The sequence below is a fragment of the Leptopilina boulardi genome, unplaced genomic scaffold, assembly GCF_019393585.1.
Source record: "Leptopilina boulardi isolate dan_hultmark-lab unplaced genomic scaffold, ZJU_Lbou_2.1 LbouV2_384, whole genome shotgun sequence".
NCBI lineage: Eukaryota > Metazoa > Arthropoda > Insecta > Hymenoptera > Figitidae > Leptopilina > Leptopilina boulardi.
Genome location: NW_026137956.1, coordinates 937,448 through 958,634, shown reverse-complemented (window position 1 = coordinate 958,634; position 21,187 = coordinate 937,448). Strand labels below are relative to the sequence as shown.

At 25.0% G+C, this 21,187-nt stretch overlaps 2 protein-coding genes across 4 annotated transcripts in view; one reads left to right on the top strand and one right to left on the bottom strand.

The window, feature by feature from the left end:
- LOC127288326 (uncharacterized) overlaps positions 1-21,187 on the bottom strand; it is a 278,443-nt gene that overhangs the window by 226,462 nt on the left and 30,794 nt on the right. Inside the window, exon 3 of one of the 2 annotated variants that reach the window (XM_051315725.1) lies at positions 126-388. The gene's annotated coding sequence lies outside the window, so the exon portion shown is untranslated. The remainder of the gene's footprint in view (positions 1-125; positions 389-21,187) is intronic. The other variant, XM_051315724.1, reaches the window with a different exon arrangement.
- LOC127288312 (RYamide receptor-like) overlaps positions 14,225-21,187 on the top strand; it is a 130,138-nt gene continuing 123,175 nt past the window's right edge. For both annotated transcript variants that reach the window (XM_051315706.1, XM_051315705.1), the window contains exon 1: positions 14,225-14,567. The gene's annotated coding sequence lies outside the window, so the exon portion shown is untranslated. The remainder of the gene's footprint in view (positions 14,568-21,187) is intronic.

The following is a 21,187-nucleotide window of genomic DNA, read 5'->3' as shown; positions in this document are numbered from 1 at the left end:
AACATTTATATAAACAGATTTATATTAAAAAAAATAATTATACTGTTAATTAACATAACAAAAATAGTAGAAAACTATTTTTTATTAATGTTTGTTATATTTCAAAATAAACATTGTGACCTTACCTTACCAGTCTTGATCCCAGCTGTCCATAGTCCTTCCTCTTCCAATTTATTGAAACTTTTACTATTTCGAATAACTGTGGATTATTCTTGCGTCATTTCAACTTCATCATGATTTACTACCGCACATCAATTTGACAGGTTACGCTGATTATTCGACGTTAACATCCTAGATTAATTTTGGAAACACGACGAAGTTTATTAGTTCAACTTTGCCCCACGGCGCTACTAGTCCTCTCTCGCTCTGTCAGCCATTTAATATCTATCTTAGAACAGAAAAAAAAAACTCAAAATAATTTTATTTAAATAAACTCAATTAGAAAAACAAAATTTTTTTTACTAAAAAGTAAATATTTTCTAATAATAAACAATTTTATGTTTATTATTTTAATTATGTAAAAGGGTCAGTCCACTGATTTTCGTCTAATAGTGGTTGCGACCAAATTTTTAAAAAATCTAGTTTTAATATATGTGAAACTCGATGATTCCCTGAGTTCATTAACCATATTATTATGGTAAAAATTTTATTCCCTTTAAAAATATTAAATATCAAAAGTAGGAGGTTCACAATGTTATTTTGTAACCTTAAATTTTTCAATTTTTTTAAAAACGCTATTATTAAAAAGCTATTAAAAATTAGATGTTGGAACTCACCAAAAACATAAATCACTTTATTCTGTACAAAGGAACGAAAGAATTATTGCAAAAATTTATTATTTTTGGATGATATACGATTTTAAAAAAAAAATTTATTTAAATATTCTCAAGATTTTTATTTACTTCCCTGTCGGATCCCGAAATCGGAATGTACGCTGAATTCGTTGTACATTCGTTACACATTGGTTAAACATTCAGTTGAAGTGAAAATTGTGTAGAAACTGAGTGGAAACTGTGAAAAAGTGTAATTGAATTGAATAATAAAAATATTTAGTGATAGATTTGTGCTGTATTTGTAATAAATTAACGTGTTATTATTAAATAAATAAAGTTTAAAGTGTAAAATGTTCGCGTAGGTGAGTTTGACAGGCTAGGGAATTTTCTAGTGACATCCAAATTGATAGTCGATAAAGAAGTTGAGCCGCCGACTTTGCACGATAGGTGTCAGCATTCATACTTATTCTCCTTTTTAAAAATTCTCTTTTTCAATTATAAATAGAAAAATTAATTCATTAATAAGTTATATAGTTTCTATGTTGTCATTTTTTTTAACAATTGAATTTTTGAAGATTGTTTAATGAGATAAATTAAACTTGTATAATCGATGCAAATTGTTGGTTTTTAATTAAATTCAATGAAATTAATTGAACCATAATTTTAATAAAGAAAACTTTTTTTATCTTTCTTTATTTTATTATTATTTATTTTTAATATAAATGTAATTAGAAGAAAAGATTTATTTAAAAGTATTTTAAATACAACAATTTGCATCGATTATACAAGTTTAATTTATGTCATTAAACAATCTTCAAAAATTCAATTGTTAAAAAAATGACAACATAGAAACTATATAACTTATTAATTAATTAATTTTTCTATTTATAATTGAAAAAGAGAATTTTTAAAAAGGAGAATAAGTATGAATGTTGCCACCTATCGTGCAAAGTCGGCGGCTCATCTTCTTTATCGACTATCAATTTGGATGTCACTAGAAAATTCCCTAGCCTGTCAAACTCACTTACGCGAACATTTTACACTTTAAACTTTATTTATTTAATAATAACACGTTAATTTATCACAAATACAGCACAAATCTATCACTAAATACTTTTATTATTCAATTCAATTACACTTTTCCACAGTTTCCACTCAGTTTCTACACAATTTTCACTCCAACTAAATGTTTAACCAATGTGTAACGAATGTACAACGAATTCAGCGTACATTCCGATTTCGAGATCCGCCAGGGTTATAACTTTTTTGTCGGTGCTCCAAAAAAATTGAGGTTTTGCACAAAGATTTTTTATAATATTCTTTACCTTCTATTAAAATCTTACGAAGGTGTTTTGCTTCGTTTTGGAGATATTAATTTTCAAAATTTTTTATTTAAAAAGGTTCAGTAGAAAATTCCACTCCAGAAAACACTTACGTAAATAAATATTCGGAAGCACTAATATAGAAAACAATATGATAAACATTACGTTGACATTTTAGCAAAACAGACTTTTTACAAAAATAAACTCCTGTCTTCGCAAATGGTGGCAGATTGATTTCCAATTTTTACTATCATTATCATCTATTGGTGTTAAGACGCAAATATACCATGAATGACGCGAATTTTGAGCAAGCCGTCTAAACATAACAGCAACTAACTATCCTTGCCCCATCCTCCTCTACTATTTGATTAAATACAATTGTCAATTATAGTAATGATAACAACAAACTCCACAAGATATATTTTATTTTATTTACGCAGACAAAATTAACCTTGGATTTTTTTTATACGCAATTTTGCTGAATTTTTTACTGACATAGCGGACGAGATAATATATATATATATACCTTCTGTGATGAACACAATTTCTACAATATAAACACACATACAAAAGTCCGTATACGAATACACGTATACTGCTTTAAAGGTTGATTCAGAATCACCCCTGCTTTTCTTCGAAGTTTGTTTACATCATATAATTCTTGTAGAAAGAAGCTTAAATAACCTTGCCAAGATGTTACATTTAGGAGGTAAAAAAGTACAAATTATCCACACATCTAAAAATCATACATATTCATAAACTTTGTAGAACTTCAAGTTAAATACTATTTCATTATGCAATCTGGGGATATAATTAACTTAGTAAAGTTTAGTATCAAGAAAGAAAGTCAAATTACACTCCAGAAGGATTGTGATAATTTTTGTAATTACAAGATGTATTATTTATTAAAATTATTATTATTATTATTGTAAATATTTAAAAGGGAACAAAAACATATATATATCTTGCACGCGCTCTACCGTCAATTTGTGGTACCAGAAAGCACTGCATTTGCACGCCCACACAGTACCGGTAATTCCCTGAAGCTTCACTGAATGTTTTTAGGTTACCTTGGGAAAGTTCCATCTCCGCGTTCAGAAAAGATGGTTTAAATCTTAAAATGTCCGCATGTGAGCAAATGTTTAAGGCGAAACTTGACTGAATATGTAAATTACATTTTCGTTGAAGGTTCAAAATGAAGTAATTTTAGCTCCTACATAGATTCTACTTGATCAAACTGCTAAAGAATTTTTTATTGCAAAAGTATATGCAAAATTTTGACTGTAGTCAACAACAACAATTAATTTGTTTAATTAAATAATTTGTTTCAACAATTAATAGTGAGTTGATTTCTTAAATTTATTAAAGAAGAAAAAATAATTTAGGACCATTTAAAAATGTCCCTTTCAGGAGAATCTTCCTAGAACCTATGCTGTCCCCATTTACCCCAAATTTTATGAAATTCTCTAAATTTTGGGGTAAATGGGGACAGTCAGTTTCATGCGTTTAAAACTTATGTAAATTTTTTTCTGCTGCATAAAATTAATCCTGGGAATGTAAATAACAACTTTAAATAAAATAAACCCACAAATATTACCTTTTAAAGGAAGAAACTTACGTAAATAATTAATTAATATTAATTAATATTAACTATCAATTATAATAATAATTAAAATTTTTTTATTTATCTGTTACGTGCAACAAAAATGTAAAAATTACAAATAAAAGGTATAATAATTATTATTAATATTATAGAATAAAATAAAAGTAAAAATTTAATGATAGTTATTAAATATAAATTTTAGAAAATCGATGTCTACATAAATTATTTACATAAAACAAAATAGAAAAAAAAAAATTTTTGCCTTTAGTTTTAACGTATTTCTTTCTTGAAAATTATTCAAACATAAAAAAATTAATATCTCTTTTCAAAAAGAGCTTATATTCTACTGTTTGTTTATGATAAATTTCTCTTTAATCGTATTACAACTTTATAAAGTTTTATTTAGGTAATTAAAGTTGATTTCGTTAATATTCATTTTATGAATACATATATATATATATTTTACTCGTATAAAAGCAACTTTCGTGTAAAGGGAAATTTTAATTAATTTTTTATTCCTATTCATGCTTTCCTCTACACCAAAATTAATAGTTTAATAATTTTGAAAACATTATTACGTCAGTCAATGAAAAACGTTTATGTACATGTAAAACGTACAAAAGAAAGATTAGTTATACATATTACATATTTTTGAAATAATAAAGTTTTTCTTAATTTAAATATTATATATTATTAATAATTTCTACATTTTAATTTTTAGACAAATTCTTTATGACTTTAATTTTTGTGAACTAAAATTAAAATAATGATAATATAATTTATTTAATTTCATTTATTTACAAATGAATTTACAATTACAATTTAGTTTGTTTAATTCTCAAACAATTTGTTTCTAAATAATATGCACTTAAATCTTAACCATTGACCTAAATTTTAAAGTTATGTTCGCTTTATAATAATCTACGTTGTTTTCTATGAAATAGTCATTACATATTAGGATTGCTATGTTGTATGAGGGTTTTAGGACGATGCTGAAGTACGCAACGTTTATAATAAACGATTTTTAAAGAAATAATTTTTTAAAATAAAAATTCTATAATTTTTTGCTTGAAAAATATTTTTTGTAGTTCTTATTAATCAATAAATTATAAAAAAATATTTTTTTGTTTAAAGAATTTTATAATTTTCCATGTTAAATAAAAATTGATTTTTAATTTATAATGCGTACTTCAGCATCGTATTTTAGGAGCATTTTTTTTTAATAAAAAAATTTTTTTTTTTTATTCAACTTAAATAAGATTCCACTTTTAAAGTGTTATTTAAAGGAGGTTACCTAAAAACATATAAATAAAGATTTATTTACGCCATTGAACTGTCGTGTTTTAATGTCAAATGTATTTTAAATCCAAATTAATTAAATGGAGATTTGTCTATTTCTGATATACCTTAAAAATTTTACTAAAACAGTATAATAATTTATCAATTATTTGTTTAACCCACTTTTAAGTATTTCATTGTAAAGGATTAGAGAAGAATACTATTTGTATGCAAATGAATTCAATATTTTTTGTGCCTTTTTTTTTAATTTTATTGAACTAGTCGCGTCAGCTATCGTATATATATACATTCAAAATCAATGTCATTCTCATAGGAATGACAGATCGTTCACTTTATGAACTTCTTCTACCTCCTTGTAATATAATTCCTCCATTTCTCTAATGAGAGACCAGTATTAGATCTGATCGTAAATTATATGAAATGAAAGACACTTTAATTTGTCGCATTCAATTGTATTTGTAGAATTGGAAAAAGCTTACGAAAGGCCATTATCAATAAAAAAAAAAAGAAAGGAGATTCTTCAAAAAAGTATATAGAAATATTGATGAAAAAAAATAAATGAAAATATAAGCGCAAATATGTTTATTTTTATTTGAAGATTATTTGAAATTATGAAAATAAAATGTTATACCCCTAATTAAATTAATATAAAATATACTATACTGAATTTGCTATTTTGAATTTCGAAAAAATGAATATTTTTCTAATCAGCAACCAAGTAATTTTTATAAATTTTCCCGCCATATTAAACAATAACAAATTATATAAATATTTTTAAAAAATTGTATTGGGATCATTCTTACAAGCTAAGTGTATACATGTGTAACATGTGTTTGTTTTTCTAAATGTAATAAAAATCTAAATGTAATAAATTTTTTCTTAAAACGAAGTTTTTAAATGCTCTTCTACGTTAACTAGGGAAGGCGTTTCTTTTTATTGAAACTTTGGTATGGTTTATTATATTATTTTATATTTATATTAGTATTTTAATGCTGTGATGTCACATTAAGGCAAAGACCCCCACCCCTCAACATCATAGATCGTAACATATTCAAAAAAAAACCATCCCCCCTAAGCGTGTGACGTAATATGTGAACGCTCCCTTTTGGTAATTAAAATTTTTTTTATACATTTTTATATAAAATATATTATTTAATAATATTTCGCATTCAATAATTTTATAAATTTTTATTAAATTATAACCCCTAAAAACCATTTATGCATTATTTTTTAAGGCCAGGTCTAAGTGAGGCAGCGCCATCTACATCGAAACTAAAATTTTTGAAAATTTCCAACAGTCTTTTCTTGAAAACAAGAAGATAAAATACTTTTTCCTTTATGGATAATTGATTATTGGCAAGATATACAATAGCTAAAACTTTTTTTGAGTTAAAATAATGAAAAAAATTTCATGTCGATAAATTAAATATGAGCACTTTTTTCACAAAAACTGTAACAGTACTTTCTCAGAAATTACAATCAAAAATGCAATTTCCATTTGGAAAATTAATAAACGCTAAATAATACACGACCTAAGATTTACCAATCACGAAAATAACAAAAAAAAAAGTTTTTTAACATAACATATTTTACTCATTATGACAGCCGTTTGACAGGTTATATATGACACCAGACGTTTCGCGATTTTGCCGAAAGGAGGAGATTGGCGCTGTTGCTAACCACCTGAAATACATAATCTACCAAAGGGCTGTCACAATCAGTAAAGCAGTATCAATATGTTAAATATTTAATAAAATTTTTTTTCATTATTTTCGTGATTGGTAAATCTTAGGTGGTGTATTTTTTAGCGTTTATTAATTTTCCAAATGGAAATTGTATTTTTGATTGTAATTTCTGAGAAAGTACTGTTACAGTTTTTGTGAGAAAAAGTGCTCATATTTAATTTATCGACATGAAATTTTTTTTAATTATTTTAACTTAAAAAAAGTTTTAGCTGGTGTATATCTTGCCAATAATCAATTATCCATAAAGGAAAAAGCATTTTACCTTCTTGTTTTCGAGAAAAGGCTGTTGAAAATTTTCCAAAATTATAGTTTTAATGTAGATGGCGCTGCCTCACTTGGACCTGGCCTTAAATATAATTCAAATTTGATAGAAATGATCAAAGAACGAAAATGTTTAGGAACGACACAAAATATTGAAAATAATACAAGTTTGATAATATTTACATGATCATCAAAAATTGACAAAGAGCAAATAAAGAAATAGGAAACTTGTAAAAGTGAGCTAACCTCAATTCTCTACCAACTATAATTTGACATCACATTAAAAGTAATAATTTTGCTCACCAGTAATAAAATCACTTGTTATTCTCACAATTTACAGATTGTCTTTTTCACTGTCATTGGTTATTTCAAACTTTTGTAAACTCAAATTTATAATTCTTTGAAATAAAACCGGCCGGCAATCTAAATATTTTTACATAAAATGATTCGTATTGAACACGAAATGTATCGAACGTGTAGTGTACTGCTAAAGTCAGCGAGTTACTATTAAAATGTTTAAATAGTACTTCACTTGATTTCAGCAGTTTTGCATGTAAGTGACGTCACACAAAATAAAGGTAAAACTATCATAAACATAACCTATAATATTTTGCGTGGCGCATAAATATCGCATAAAAATCATTAACTAGAATTTTTATTTGTTTGAATTTCATTTGATAGAATTTCTTTTTAGACGAATTTTCATTTTTTGAATTGACATTTGAATTACTTTCTTTGTAAACGAAATTTTATTTAACATAATTTTTAGGTACCGAATTTTTATTTAACATAATTTGTATTTTAACGAATTTCTTTTTATCCACTTTTCATTTAAAAGTATTATAATTTAAACCAATTTTAATTTATCAAAATTCTCATTCAACAGAATTTTAGTTATTCGAATTGTTTAATGTCAGAATTTTTATACTATCGAATCTTCATGTTTCTTCGGCCATTTGTAATTTCTGTCAAATGAAAATTCGCTATTTTAAGAAATCTATCAAATTAATAACAATTCGTGTAAATAAAAATTCTTATACATAAAGATTCGATAGTATAAAAATTCTGACATTAAACAATTCGAATCACTAAAATTCTGTTAAATGAGAATTTTAATAAATTAAAATTGAGTTAAATTATAATACTTTTAAATAAAAGGTGGATAAAAAGAAGTTCGTTAAAATACAAATTATGTCAAATAAAAAATCCGTTACCTAAATATTATGTTAAATAAAATTTTGTTTACAAAGAAAGTAACTCAAATGCTAATTCGAAAATGAAAATTCGTCCAAAAAGAAATTCTATCAAATGAAAGTTCTAGCTAATAATTTTTATGGGACATTCATGTGCCCTTTTTTTGCTTCCTAAAATTCATTTCTTTAAAGTGAGTCACATATAAAAATATATAAATTCTACCGTTTGAAGTGAATCATAACAGCCAAAAAAAGTAGATATTTTTTTCAAGTTCTATATACAAATAATATGCCAAGTTTTATAAAAATCAATAATTTACATTTCCGTAGTTTTACCTGTTTCTTGCTTTCGTGTTTCTCATCACTTATCACATATATGAAAAAAATTAAATTACAAAGATAAAAAAAATCTTTTCATTAAAGACTTGTCATTTAGATTTAAATATACATTGACATATTACTATATATCACAGCGAATCCCATCTACTTTCCAAAGGCTAATCGACCATGTCCCAGTTTATCTTTAGGGAATTGAACCCTTCTTTGATATTATGATAAGTAGAGTTGGGTAAAAATAAACTCAAAATTAACAGTAGCGAGGGTCCGGATGGATAAAAGAGGGATAACTTCCGACATGGCAACTGGTGCGTTCAATTCCCTTATCAAATTCAGACATATATCGCGAAGCTCTTTCTTCTAATGCGTTCATTCAAATTTCTCTTTTTTTTTCATAAAATGTATTATAGTAGGGGGCCACACCCCCTGCGCGCCTAACACGCCAATCCCTATTTTAATTGTTAAAAGGTTTGAAAATATTTAAATTATTGAATAAACTAAAATCTTGGTTGGTTGGAATTGATTTTGAATTAAATTACCTGCATATTTTATCTTAATTTCCATATAATAACCTATAATTAAAATAAAATAGAAATAGTTTGTAGGTTTCCCGCCAAAATTTGAGGTTATGTTCGTTTCTTCGTTAGGAATGGGGTTTCCCGCCAAAATTTGAGATTATGTCTGTCAGACATAGCGTCGAACTCAGCGGCAATCATGTTAAAAAAATTTAATTTTTTTTAATCGTTTTTCCGATGTTACTACTTGTCCACAGTTTTGTACGTCATAATGAAGCCTTTTTTACAAAAATTATATTATTTTATAAAAATCAAAATAAAACTTAGTTATACTATAGCAGAAGCCATAATTAACTCCCCCCAAGTAGATTCATTAAGGAAGAAACTAATTTCATAATTGATTTTTTGTATTTACACCTTTAAAGCGCCAGTTATACATATAGGGAGTCACAGAATCATCATGGTGAAGCCTTAACATATCAAAATTCAAGGACATAGGTCAAGGGACCGTTGGGTTTGAGAATATATACGATAAACGTAACTTCAAATTTCCCCTAAACAAGAAACGAACATAACCTCAAAATTTAAATAATTTTAATACTTGCAAGCCTTTACTAAAATTACAAAATATTATAAAAAAAAAAAAAAAAATTTTATTTCAACAAAGTATATATGAAAATCTAATAATAAGAAAGTTATTATGATAATTAACTATTTAATAAAAAGTATTAAATATAAATCAAAATATGTCGTTATACAAAATACTTTTTATTTATTTTCATTGTGTGCTTAATATATTTATTAAAAATTTGACGTCTCACATTCCTCATATTATATATACTTGTTTGGTTAAAATATTTTTATATAGAATCATTGAATCAAAGTTGGCTGAAATCCAGATTTTAACATGATATATTTTATTTCCCGAGCGGGATATATGTCGACCTGGTCTATTTTTCATAAAATTTTATTCACACATATGTTTCAGTTGCTTTTTCCTTTATTTTTTATATTTTATATATTTATTTGACATAAATTTATATCTTAAAAATAATTCCAAGTTTTCAGAAAAAGTATCCTAAATAACTATACAAACAAGTTTTACCTAATTATTTAGAAACTTTTTATCAACGTAAAAGTATAAATATTTTTGATTTAAAATTTGTTTTCAATTTTAATATTAAAAATTTCTCCTACAGCACCGAAACTTTCCTAAAGATTTCCTAAAGATTTATTTGAAATTTTCGGATATTTAATTGCAATGTTTAGTGAAAATTGTGTAAAGATTTAAATGTCCCGATTAAATAAATGTTTAATTTCGGGACATTTAAATCTTTACACAATTTTCACTAAATATTGCAATTAAATATTCCGAACATTTTAAATAAATCTTTAGTAAAGTTTCGGTTCTGTGTGGGGGTTACAATTAAGAGTTTAAAAAATATTTTTCTATATTTTTAAATATATTCCCAGGTGAAACAATTCTACGGAAATCACTCCACGGAAATTCCATACGGAATTCCGCAAAATGTTGAAAATATTCCTTTCGTAATTTTGCCAATTTTTTTTGGGAGAATTCCATACAGAATTGCACAAAATTTTCAATAAAATTCCACAACTTTATTTTTTGCTGATTTTTTTGTGATTTTAATATAACTATGCTGCTACTATAACGAAAACTAGTCGACGATGATGTTCCTGGTGGATATAATATAGAATTTATGATAGATTAATTAATATCTACCCGAACTTATTTGAGAGGTCAATAAAACGTTTTCAAAATTTTTTTATTTTTTTTTTTATTTATTCAATTAGATTTCTGATTTATTTAATGTGTTTGCAATTTTAATTTAAATATATTACTTCTTTTCATCATAAAAGCTAATTCTTATTATTTACAAAAATTTGCTGAGAAATTGAACTTTCTTTTAAAACTAAATCACTCGTTATAGTAACAGGCTAAAACTAATTTAAAAAATTGTTATTTTATTTGATATAATTATATGCAAGTTTGATTCTATACCTTTGAGCATGCATTTAGAGGTCATTTTTCACGTTAAAAGTGTTCGGTTGACACCTTGATTCCTATACATCAGATCATAACGTAAATTTTATTTTATACACTGTAAAAAGACTAGTAGATTTTTCTACTTGTTAACAACCTTGCGTTATTCAATACGTCCTCAACGAAATTTAAAAAGTTGTATTGACTACAAAAAAGTAGATAAAAGAACTAAGAATATAGTTGGTCCGATGAGATTTTATAGTTGCTTTAATTTTTGTAGTTGACTCAATTACATTTTTAAGTCAGATCAATATCTAGGTAATTATTAATTCCACAAAAAAAAATTAAATTGACTACACGCACTTAGTTAAAATAACAAAAAAAGTAGTTACTTTTACTACTTTCAAGTCAGTTAACTAAAGGTAGTTGAGGATTTCGGCTAAATTTTTTTCAGTGTACAGTTGTGAAATTCTAACAAAAATTTTGTGCAATTCTGTATAGAGATTATGTGTGTAATTCTTATAAAAAATTTGCAAAATTACAAAAGAACTTCTTTCAAAAATTTTGCGCAAAATTTTTGCGGAATTCCGTATATAATTTTTACGGAATTCCGTACGGAATTTCCGTGGAGTAGTTTCGGTAGAATCGTTTCACTTGGGTTTTAAATCATACTTAACTTAAAACTATATAAATATGTCACTAACCATCTCAAAATACTAAATACATATACATATATAATATATTGAGAACATATTTTTCTAAGAGATAATCCCTTGAGTGTATATAGTGACGTGTAGAAACGTTTTTGACATAATCGAAGTGTAAAAAGTTGTTTATATACGTCCTTAGGAAAAAAAAGTTTTATAACTTTTTCATCGATGAACAATATAAAACTGATATGGGAATATGGAAGAACTACCGAGGAAATTTTCTCCCACTTATATATATATATATATATATATACATAGTAGGATAATACTATTATAAAAACAAACTTTTCTCCCCTGAAAATTGTCAAATATTGTCTGTTTGATGAAAGATGACATTATTTTAATTTTTTTTTTCTCAATAATGCTTATATTGGAGGATTTACAGAAAATTGAGATTCTTTTGAAACTGTAACTTCAAAAAAAAAATTACATTAATATTTTTACTGATCTTCTATTTTTAAAGCTGAAGATGACTACCTAATTTTTCGTAAGAGTTTTTTTATAACATGACTACTCAATTTTGATAAAAAGAAATCATCTATTGTTGAATAAATTTTTATTAAATGAAATATTTTTATAAGTAAACGTATAATAAATTTCCAATTCTAAACTATGTTTTTGAGACAAAAAATCTTAATAACTTACGTTGAAAAACTTGTTTAAAAATCAAAAATCGTGATTTTTTAAGAAATAATTTGGTCCTTAAAGGGTTAAGAGAATTTCTCATTTGATCGAATTTTTATTTGTCAGCACTTTCATTTGACAGAAACATTTTGACGCAAATTTTAAAATTAACCAATCAAATTATTCTGGGTAATTTCTGATTGGTTAATTTTTAAATTCGCTCTGAAAAGTTACTGACGAAAGTTAATGTGAAAAATTGGTTATACGTATATGTAAATTATGTCAAAAAATAATTCAATTAAAAGATTAATTAAAATTAAACACAAGTGAGTGAGAAAGAGAACTGACAGAAAAATGTTTAGTCAGAGAAACCAAAAATTTGGTTAGGCCAACAAAAAAATTTTTGTTGGTATTTAAATAACCAAACTATTTGTTTGAGTCAAACAAAAAATTTGGTTCAGTGTTTTTTGTTGGCATAACAAAAAATGTTTGGTTAGCTTAACCAAATTTTTTTGTTAGGTCAACAAAAATGTTTGGTTGATCAAACTAACAGTTTTTTTTTATGTAAAATAAAAAATTTTATTCCACCTTATTTCTTTTCATTTTATCTTTCTTATTTATTTTATTATTTATTATCAATTTAACGTTTAATTTATATTTATCCAATTGAAATATTTGTGGACTTTGATAAATCTCATCTCCGCCTGGGATCGAACCTCTGTTTTTAAATTGCGAGTTGGGAGCTCTGACCACTGGACTACCCATCCTTGTGAGAGATTTAAACTAATTATTCTCTTAAGGTACGAGCTGAGAGCGAATTAAATTATTTGGTTGTTGTACCTAAATTTTGGTTAGGACAACAAACGATCATTTGGCTTTTTCAGACCAAACTATTTTGTTGTGTTAACCATATTATTTTGTTATCGTAACCAAATTTTGGTTGGAATTTAAAAATATTCAACCAAATAATTTTGTTATCGTAATCAAATTTTGGTTGGAATTTAAAAATGTTCAACCAAATAATTTTGTTGGCCTAACCAAATGTTTTGTTGACCTAACTCTACACTCAGAAAAAAATTCGTTTGAAGCAACCAAATTTTGGTTAAATCAACAAAATAAATGCATTGATATACAGTTAACCAAACATTTGGTTGCATAAACCAAACGTTTATTTAGCTCAATCAAATTTTTTCTTTGTTCAAAAAATTTATTAAAATAAACCAAACAGTTATTTAGATCAAATAAATATTTATTTGAATTAAACAAATTTTGTTTAAACTAACCAAAAAATTGGGTGAATATAAAAAAATGGTACATTTGGTTCAAACATATCTTTTTTCTGAGTGTACGACTTTGTTTCAGCCAACCAAAATTTCGTTACAAGAATCAAAATTGCCTATAACCAAACGATTTTGTTGTAAACAGAAAATCTTTTTTTTCAGTGAGGTCGTTATCTATGGTCAATTGCTTTTTTCTTTTTTCCACTTATTTTCTTTATTAAATTAAAAATAAATTTTAGTTTTTAAATTCAGGAACAGAATTACATTTTTTGTTTTAAGTTTTTAAAGCGCATATAAAAATTTTATTATTTTTTTTTTTTATAAAAATGTAACCGCATAGTTTTTTTTTGTACTTTACGGTATTGTTGTCTAGCCATTAAAACAACCTTTTTCTTTTAAGAAGCGTTCTTTTTCTTTTCTTTTTTTCTTTTTTTTCGTTTTTGTTTATGTTACATTTGATGTTCATTCTTTCACTCTCCCTCCTTGAGAATTCGTTTATATAGAGTATACATGCGCACAAAATTCTCAGTTATCCGCACGCGGGAACTAACAGTGATTCAGTTCACTCGTAACTTCCTTTGCTAAAGATTCAACCGGTAACCGCGTGTCAATCAATTGTTTTTTACTTATGATTAATTTCAAAAAAAAAATTTTTTTAAATAAATTAAAAAAGTTTTTAAAAAAATAATACTTTTAATTATTTTTTTTTTCTTAAAAAAATGGAAAGGACGATAATTTTTAAGAATGAATTAAATTTTAATTCTTCAAAGGGATTTCAATTAAAAAGTGCAAAATTTATAGGAACGAAATATAAAGTGTAATTAATTAAAATGAAGTTTAATTCATAAATATTTGATATTAGTCTGCAAATTAGATTTCTACAGGAGTTGGAAAAACATCGGTATGTTATGTTTAAATTCAAAAATATATTTTTTTTTTTTATTTTATTTCATAACAATATTTTTAAAAGTAAATTTTTTTTTTTTAATGAATTGAATAAAATATTTTTATTGATATTACAATTTAAAGGTAGTAATAAAAATTGTATCAACGATAATAATGATAATAAAATTTATTATATTTTTATTTTTATATTTTAAATTGATTTTTTTTAGAAGTAGGAATAATAATATTAAAATTATTTCTTTCTTTTATTACAAAATTTTACGATGAATAAAATAATTAATAAAATAATTTCCAAGACATTGGTATAATATGACTTAATAAAAAATTACCTTGAAGAAATAGTTAATTGATCTAAATTGTGCGCACACCCTGTAAGTTATATATGGAGTGACAGTTTGAAGATTAAGTTAATTTTAACTCTGTTGTTGCTTTCGATTTAATTAAACTGATTCCCTTACTTTGTGAGAGACATGAGAAGTTACAGGAGTGTAATTAATTTACAGAGTTTACACCGCGTTGGCAAACTTTGAATCGATTTCAGTATTATGACTGTAGGAATCAACAGAAATTTCTGATATTCCATAAGATATAATTATTTAATCACACGACAATAATAGATTTTATAGATTTTTAATTAATCAATTTTTTATTATTATTTAACATGTCATTATTTCACTAATGTTTTCTTAATAAACTTATTTCGATATATAGGGGAATGTATCCATGCGAGTGAACCACCTTTTTATTTACACAAATAATTTTTTTTCAGTGAAGGAAATTTAAAAATTATAATACACCATTGGATAGGTATTGTCCTCAGCTATAAGTTATATATGGGTCATTCTCACAAAAAGGACAAATGACACGTTCATGACATTATTTTTAATAAATAATTATAATAATTGAAAATGTTGCGGGCCTTATTATAGAAGTCAACAGAATTTAATAAGATTTTATAAAAAAAAATTGACAATTTTAAATAATTGAATATAATCATGTTTATATAGTGTAAAAACTCCCCTCCGTTACCGTTCGCGAAGTAAGTTTTATTTAAAGAAGAATTATTGCATTCATACTGCAATAGGAAAACATCTTTTGTCTAGTAACATCTACTAATTACATTATTTATAATTGATTTATAAAGTGTAAAACAGAATATTTGTAAAATATTTTTTCCTAGAATTAAATAAGTTTTGTTCGCAAAGTAAACTCCCCTCCGTGACCAATTACAAATATAATGAGTAAATGAAAAAAAAAAATGATAATTGAGAAATGAAGAATTCAAAAGTGTTTACAGTGACGATGTTGTTTTGGTCAGTACACAACATCATGAAAGAAATGAAAACAATAAGTGTCAGAAAGATTTTCAGTTTCGCAATGTTCGTCGACACAAAAAAACTCCCCTCCGTGACCACTTTAAATTTAGTTTTTTGATAAATAAATAATAAATATTATTAATAATTTTTAGAATATTCTTTTAAATATCGCGAATACTATTATTACTTTTTTTTATAAAATTTATTATTTTTATATTAGAATCAATAAATTTTGGCTACGCCTAAAGGAAGAAAACTCCCCTCCGTGATCGCTAGTCACATCCATCGATTATAAAGCCTCATGCAAAAAAATGCACCTTTTTCGTACCTCGAATTTTGAAACTTTCTTTATGCCAAATGGTAACATATGATGACCCAATAATCCCTGCAAAATTTCAAGATGAGCATATGCCCCCTTTCGGAATTACAGGGGGTCAAAGGGGGCCATGTCAAAAAAAAGAACATGTAATATTATCGAATAATAATGTTAAAAAAATCAAACGAAATCGTTCCTTCAAGATTTTCGTCTGCTGATTACGAATTTGAAGTCCGTTTTCAAAAATTCAAAATGGCGGAACCTATATGGTGGACAACAATTTAAAAAATCGATCCGATTGACCTGAAAATGGTTACTCGGAGGTTTTTGGGGTCGCTGATTACGAATCTGAGGTCCGTTTTTCAAAATTCAAAATGGCGGATCCAATATGGCGGACTACAATTTCAAAAATCGATCCGATTGACCTGAAAATGGTTACTCGGAGGTTTTTGGGGTCGCTGATTGCGAATCTGAGGTCCGTTTTTCAAAATTCAAAATGGCGGATCCAATATGGCGGACTACAATTTCAAAAATCAATCCAATTTACTTGAAAATGGTTACTTGGGTTACCTTCAGATTTGTGTTCACCGTTATTGAAACCCCCTAATTAACGATATTGAAGCCAATTAAATAGATTTAAAAGATAATTGTCCGACATTTTGAATTTTTTAAAACTGATTCCAGATTCGTAATCAGCGACCCCAAAAACCCCTGAGTAACTATTTTCAAGTAAATTGGATGGATGTTTAAATCTGTCGTCCGCCATTTTGAATTTTTAAAAACGGACCTTAAATTCGTAATCAGCGACCCCGAAAACCCCCGAATAACCATTTTCAAGTAAATTGGACTGATTTTTGAAATTGTCGTCCGCCATATTGGATCTGTCATTTTGAATTTTGAAAAACTAACACCGGATTCGTGTTTAGCGACCCCAAAAACCCTCGAGTAACAAGATTTAAACGGATTCGATCATTGTATCGGTGACAAAATATTAAACAATTATTTTATATTAAACAATTATTTTTTAAACAATAATGTTCATAAAGATCGTAACAACGTATTTTAGAGACTTATTTAGGTCCTTCTCTTCACATAGCAATAGTCATAACAGTGGTTTTGAACTTTTTTTTTTTTTTTTTTCTTAATTCAGCATTTGTCCTTTTCGAGAGATTCACCCATATATTGAGATTTTTTTTCAGCTTTAAGGACAAATTTTTATATCAATTTTCTGAAGTGATGTTTTTTTTGACAAAAAAAAAAAAAAAATTTGTATCCATGAGTGGACCACCTGCTGAAATCGCTTAAAAATGATTAAAAATTAAATAAAAATTGAAGGATTTCATAATGCTTATAGAATATTTATTTATTATAAACACTTCAAACAAACAAAAATATTAGTGCATTTCAATTAATTTCTGTGTTACAAATGTTGCAAATGAAATACCTTTTTTTTCTATTTAATTTACTGGGCTCAATTTTTCCTCTTAAAACAAAAGTATTCCACTTGAATGTAGAATATTTTTATTCTTTGGTGACTAATAATAAAACAAAACAATTTTTTTTTGAGGTTCTGATGTCAAAAACATTGAATTAAAGTTAAATAAATAAACAAATCTATTAATTAATGTAAGTAATTAACTATAAATCATTAATTATATTTAATATTTAATTAAAGATATTTAATTTAGTGCATGATAATAGCTTTTCTTTATCAGTTTATAACCATAATTGTCAAATTATATGCGAGAGGAAAATCCTCTCAAGTGAGGTGACTATTACTTTTGATACAAATATATAAGAGGAAAATATGCATTAAATTAAGAGGAATTCGCTAGAATCAAGATTACTTTTTTTAGGGTGTGGAAATGTAAGCTATTTTAAATATCATATTTAAATTTTTTCTAACATTTAAATAATTAAAAATTCTTCTTGTATGATAAAAATAAATATATAAATAACAAAAAAAAAAAAAAAAAATTAAACTGACTTTAAAAAAGTCAAAATTAAATATTTTTTTTTTTAATCTCAGAAAAGATGGTCACAAAACTTTCACGACATTTTTTAACAGCATTTTTTTCGTGCGGCTGGTATTAAACACAAAAATGCGTCTATTTACTTGGGTATCACACTAAAATTGTTTTTACGGTGTTATTTATTAGTTAAAACCAATAGTTTAATATTTCGCATTTGATTTCATAAAAATCGGAAAGGTGGTCCATACTCATGGATATACATTCTTTAAATTACATTACAATGTTTTTTTAATAAACGTATTTCAATATTTCTATATATTTAACTTTAAATACAATAATAAATATCTCAATTAAAATATATAACTATTGCATAATACAATAACGAATAATTTAAATTAAAAATAATAAGAAGAATAAAAGTTTTTATTGACTTTTAAAAGAAAAATTTTTTTTTTTTTAATATAATACTTGTCTGAAACTTTGAAACGCTAGGAAGTTAAAAAAAAGAAGTTTGTCCTTATATATATATAGTAATAATTTTTAATCCTGGAAAATCTTAACTTTTTTATGGGTAAATTTAACTTGAACCCCGAAGCAGTATTATTTTACCTCTCCCCCTTTTTGTTATTCATGAAGATAAAAATCAAGATTTTAAACTTTGATCAACAGAGATAGATTTAGTTATAATTAAAATGGAAAATTCATTTTCAGAAATTTTTTTCATTATTATGTAAAAATCAGAAAGAGATTGATATTAATCAACAAAAGATTTAATTAAGTTACAAATTTCTATCTTCCGTTTTAATAAAATTTATCGAATATAATGTCTTTTGTACACTTTATAAAAAATTTTGAGAATTTCCCCCAAAAGTCCTTGGAGTATATATATATATATATATATATAGTACTTTAAAAATAAATACCTTAAAATAAATAAAATTCTCTTACATTAAATACTAAAAAATAAATAAATTTTTGTAATTTAAAACAAAAAATTTATTTGATTTACCAAAAATATTAAATACTATTGGGGATAATAAATTAAAGACGATTCATTTATTATTAAGAAATGTAATTGAAGCATGTGCAATGTGACAGTGACTTATTTACATGCATGGAAGCACAAGTTTGAAATATTTAAAGCCCCTTAAAGTATAACCAGTCATTTGGGACTTCACAAAGTTACTTCGAAATTGCTCAAGTTTCTCCATTTCAAGATTTCCCAAAGTCATTTAAAACTGTATTAAAATCAATTATTCTATCTTAAAGTCTGCAAGAAAAAAAAAAAAATTATACCTTATTGCAAAAAAAATTTCTATATTCCAATCGAATAAATAATGTATTTAAATTAAATCCTATAAAAATATACATTTATCTTAAAGCTATAAATATAACTATTAATTTGAAATAAAAATTTTTTTTATTTGAAAATGAAAATTTTATTTATTTAAATAAAATTTTTATTTCAATCTAGGGTAAATTTAATAATTACGGCGCGATTCGAGTAAAAACACCTTTGAAATAAAAAATTTGGCATTTCTATTGTATAAAGTCAATTTAAGACTTATTAAACTAAAAGCTTATTAGTAATATCTTTATTAGTAATTGTATCAAAAAAAGATTAAAATAATTTTTTTAAATCATTTTCCAACAATTATATTAAATATAATAGTAATAATAAAATTGGAACAAACAAATATTTATTTTTTTATTTATTTATATATAGCTTTTATTTTAAATAAAATTGTAAATAATTTATTTTATTTATTTAATCAAAATCACGTATATGAGGCATTTTACGTAGTGTAATGTCCTGAGTTAAAAAATTAATTTCTCGAAAAAAAAGTGAAACTTGGGAAAATTGTTGATCGAAAAAAACCTCAGCTTTCGTTTGCAATTATTTATTTAAAAAAAAAAACGCATCGATTTTAGTGAAAATAGAAAATTTATGTTTAATTATAGAAAAACAAGGTCAAAATTCAAAAATTTTAAAAAACGATATTCACCATTGGAAAGAGCATGAAAAAACCTTCAAAAAACATACCGGCCAAAATTTTTTTTATTGCATTTATAGACAGAAAAAATTCAAATAGTAGGCGGTGTCAGGGAAAACTGATAAAATTGACCCCCACCTCTATCTCTCCCAAAATTTCCAAAAAATCAAAAATTTTTTTGGGGATATTTTACTATCAGGTAGGACAACAATATTCCCAAGTTTCACTTTTTTTCGAGAAATCATTTTTTTAACTCAGGACATTACACACATAAAATGCCTCATATGAAATTTAAAAAAAAAAAAAAAAAAAATGAATATTCATTTTTATTTCATTAATCATAATTTGTTTAGGCTAAAAATAAATATGTCAAAACTGATTAAATCATATCGCGCAGGTAATCGACAATTTTTCCTAAGAATCCTCAAAGAATTATTTATTAACAAAATGTTTAGAAATAAATAAATAATATAATGTGTCAATATTAAATATAAAAATAAATTTATTTGTTACAATAATATAAAATCTATTATCTTAAAAAAAAAAAAAAAAAAAAAAACATTTCCTGATATAATTTCCCAAATAATAAAATTTTCCAAAACTTTCCCAAAATAAAAAAAAAGTTCATGATCCTATATAAAGATTTAAAAAAAATTTTTAAATCACATTTATACATCTATTTGCAACAGCAGAATTTGTATCCATTCATACCTTATATTCAAAATCAATTTTCTCTTATATCAAGGTCTTTTGATGCTAAATTTAAATCAGTTATAATTAGTAAACTAATTTAGTCAGAAATCAATCACATATATATATATATATATATATATATATATAATTTACAAAATCAATTGCAATAATATAAGCTATATTTATAAACAATAAGGAAATAATCTAATTTAATTAAAACTCTAAAATAAAATTTTACAAAAAACGCTAGCAGAGAATTTTTTTTTAAACGCCTCGTTTTTTATTTACTTTAAAAAAGAAATTAAAAATTTAATAAAGAATTT